Source organism: Mastomys coucha, chromosome X, assembly GCF_008632895.1.
Source record: "Mastomys coucha isolate ucsf_1 chromosome X, UCSF_Mcou_1, whole genome shotgun sequence".
Classification (NCBI taxonomy): Eukaryota; Metazoa; Chordata; class Mammalia; order Rodentia; family Muridae; genus Mastomys; species Mastomys coucha.
Window position 1 is genome coordinate 84333148 of NC_045030.1, and position 4560 is coordinate 84337707.

A 4560-nucleotide genomic window follows, 5' to 3' on the forward strand; every position below is an offset into this window, starting at 1 on the left:
TCTTCACCGTCCTTACTCCACTCCTCTATTTTTTAACTTTTTGATTATATATATATAAACTTTCCCCTGTGTAATGCATATTATTTGTTGAGTTTGGAGGTGTGTATATAAACCTATAATAAAATTATGACAATCAAGGTGCCAAATATACACATCATTTGCAAAAATTTACTGCTATTCTTTATGAACATGTTGAACAAAATAATGCTTCTTGAACAAAATAATGAGTTTCACAAGTCCATTTTCACATACATATATTGTATTCTTTGATTGTGTTCACCCCAATTTACACTGATATACTTTCCATCTCTTTCTAGTTCCCTTCCTTTTCTCAAATAGCTTGTTTTAAGTTTTCAAGTCTCAGTTTTTTTTAGTTTCTAAATACAAGATAATACATGTATTATTTACCATTGTTATTCTGGTTTATCTTTTCTTATCTATTCTTATATATTTACCTGTTCACTTGTGTGTGTGTGTGTGTATGTGTATGTGTTGGTAAAAACAGTATTTTCTTAACATGCTTAAAGTACCTAGTACTTCATTGTTAGCTATATCTTAATAGTGCCATACAAATAGAAATCTGTAATGTCATTGGATACAACTGAAATTTTATAATTATTGAAAGTTGTTTTCTTATATCCCTTCCTCAACCCCAGGCAATGTCATAATAGCTAAAACAATGAGCAAAATAAATCTTTCTTCCCTTGAATTGTTTCTGTGAGATAATTTTCAGAGAATTGAGAAAAGTAATTCACATAATAACCCCATACAAAGGCCATATTACAATATGTTACAGAAAGTATGAACACAAAAAAAGGAATCCAATAAAAAAATCAAATCAAATCTGCAAATAAAAGAAATAGTATAGAACCTCTTCAAAGTATTTTGACTTGAATAGTGCAAGACAATGTTCAATGCAAATTAACTAAGAATCTCTGTTTACTCATTTCCCACTATATTTCCCCTTCATGAAGAAATACCTCCAACACTCTTTAACTGAGCAAGAATAATTTTCAAATACTCATTTTAAAATAATGCCAATTCTTTCAGGGGTACAAAATGCCTCACACCTAAAAGGGTTGATTCTTTTTTCAGTCAACTACATGGGTAATCACAGTTTTGGGCATTTGACAAAGATTTCAACTATAAACTGTAATACACCAAAGCTTGCCACTGCCTGGTTTGCAGCATGCACTAGTTGTAAGAGACATTTGACTATTTATTAAGTACTAATTGGGTATGAAGCCAAACATTTTGAGAAAAAAATAGGTGTTGCCACTATAAAGATGTTGATTAAAAGAAATATAAATTCAATGTTTTGTAGAATGTCAAAGAAAAATTGGCTTTTAAAATGTGCTCTAAGTATCTATTACAAGTTTAATCTGAATTAGTCACATATATCTAAAACTATTTTTTAATTTTTTAAATATTTTCAAGGTTTGTGGATTATAGACTTAAACTCTTCAGTATCTGTTGTAATATTTTCTATTTTGTTATTTTACTAATTTGGACTCTCTCTCTTTCTCTCTCTCTCTCTCTCTCTCTCTCTCTCTCTCTCTCTCTCTCTCTCTCTCTCTCTCTCTCTCTCTCTCTCTCTCGCTTGGTTAATGTGACTTAAGTTTTGTCAGTCCTGCTAATTTTTCTAAGGAGCCATTTATTTTTTTCATTGATTTTTTTTTTATTTTTTAATTTCGATTTCATTAATTTCAACCATGAAATAAATTATGCTTTCTTATTTACTATTTTTGTTTGTTTCTTTTTAATTTTGTCTTTCCATAGCCTTCCATAGTAATATTAGCTTTTTTATTAGGGTACTTAGTTCCCCTTTATATCTGCCTTCATTGCATTCCATTGATTATGGTAAATTTGTTTCCTTTTTATTAAAATGGATGAATATTGAATATTCTAATTTCCTTTATTACTTCATTTACCTAATTTTCTTCCATTAGTATATTCTTTATTTATGCAGTAGTAGTATATAGGTTATATACTCATTGTTTTTGTATTGTCATTGATATCTACCTACATTCCTTTGTAGCCAGTTAGAATCCAGGATGTCATTTCAGTTATACTAAATCTGTTGAGACTGGCTTTGTGTACTAATATGTGGTCAATTTGGGGGAAAACTCTATGGAATGTTGAGAAGGAAATATATTCTTTAGTATTTGTGTAAAACACTCTGGAAATGTTTATAAGACCAATTTTATTTATTGTGCCATTCAACACAAATGATTTTCCATTTAGTTTTTGTCAAAGTGACTTGTCTATTAATGATAGTGTGAAATTGAAGTAACCCCATGTCACTGTTGGTTCAATCTGTGGTTTTAGCTATAATAGTGTCCTTTATAAATTTTGTGCACCTGTATTTAGTATATGAGTGTTTCAAATTGTAATGTCCTCTTGGTGGCTTTCTCCTTTAATTAATATGTAATATCCTTCCCTCTCTTTTCTGACTAGGTTTTGTTTTAAATTTATTTTACTAAATATTGGTATTTTTATGCTTGCTTGTTATTTAGTGTATTTTGCTTCTAATAATAACTTTGATCCCTAGTTATTACTTGGAATTACTTGAGGTGAGAAGACTCACATAAATCTGGATAATTTTGGGTCAGAAGAGCCACTTTAAATAAGAGCCCACATCTTCTGGTGGCAACCCACATATAAGACTTAGAGGAGATAAGCTTTGCTTTTCCCTGCTTTCCCTCTATCTTTCTAGCTAGTTCCTCTATTGTGTTACTTGCACATTTCTTCATTGGTACAGGACCTACCTCTTTGGCATTCCAGTACAGACCAAAAGACAGCTAAAGCACACATCTTCATGCACTACACTATTACCAGGTTCTTGATGTTTCCATCAAGAGACAGCTATTGTTGGACTAGCCAAATCAGAGTCTGTTAGCCAATCTAAGAAATCATACATGCATTCATGTATGTATGTACATATGTATACACATAGTCATTGATTCATTCATTCACCCATCCATCCTATCAGTTCTGCTTCTATAGAGCAATGGTTCTCAACCATCCTAATGGTATGACTCTTCAATAGACTCCCTCATGTTGTGGTGATACCTGATGACAAAATTATTTTGTTGCTACTTCATAACCAAAATTTTGCTACTGTTATGAATCTCAAAGTAGATATTTGATATGCAGTCTCCAAAAGGTTCATGACACACAGGTTGAGAACCACTGCTCTAGAGATCTTTGAGTAATATATACTGTGATACCAGGAAAGAGTTTAGGCTGTGTTCCTGGTAGTCCAACTATGAAAGACGGGAGACAGTTGCATATTTCCACATTTAGCTGAGGCATTTTTAGCACTTGTTTGCTTCTAGTGGTCAGAGACTCAGTTTTCTTCAAGCATGCGACCTTTGGTAGATTTACCACTATCTAGGCCAGGCTCTGCACCCAAGAATACTTAGGCAAAATAAACTGGGCTTGATGAGAGAAAAATAATGAGTTTGGTGGTTAGAAAAGTGAGGAGAGATCTGGGCATAGTTGAAAGGTGAATATGATCCAAATAATATTTATTTAATATTCAGAAATGTAATAAAAATATTAAAAACCAAGTTAAGTTTAAATTATGTAACAAATTCTTGTTTAAGGAGATAAAATTCATTCATAATTTTACTAAAAATTAAAACAGTAATGTCATATGCCTATAAAAATATGATAATTTTTTCTATATTGATTTTAGAAAATGCAGGAGTAAATTTCTTATAAATACAACTCTATATCTATTCATTATTATATTCCCATCTCTGCTTAATATACTGGATAAAGAATTTGTAAAACTATGGCAAATATTTATTTATCAGATATATTTGAATGATAAAATTTGCTCATTCAGCCAATACTTATTGATTATCTCTTATAGTTTGAATAGTGTGCAATATACTGGATGTAAAATGAAAAAAATACAAACACAGTTCTCACAAGCATACAGATTAATGTTAAAGACAGAAAATCCACAGTGATAAGTGTTGAACATCAGAAAAGAATAACAGAACTAATAATAAATAAATACTAAATGACTATAACTGAAACAATCTACTAATTAGAGTAGGACTTCATTCTTAGCACTTGCTAATTAAGAAAAAGTTAGGCATGGTAACTGAAAAAAGTAATGGACAAGGTGTATAATTTAAGAGGTTAGGTAACCCAGGCTGACTTTAGACTCATGATCCTCCTGCCTCTGACTACTTCAGCAAATCCTACCAGCATGTGCCAACTGGCAAGTGATAGCATTTGAAATGTAAATAAAGAAAATACCTAATAAAAACAAATAAAAATATTTTTTAAAAGTTAGGTAAGATTTTTATAACTATAAGGTATTTTCTTTTAAAAACACATTTTGAAATGATGCTTATTCATTCATATGCCATGCCTGAATAAAGTCATGTAAGCTTGGAGAATAAAAGAATGTACACAGAAAGATTCCTGCATCACTCTCTGTTATGGCTAGTCAAGCAATGTTAGATATGTCTAGAAAAATATGTTTTTCTCACTTTGTGGATACATATAGTATGAATAACAATTAAGCCAAGAATTTTACAA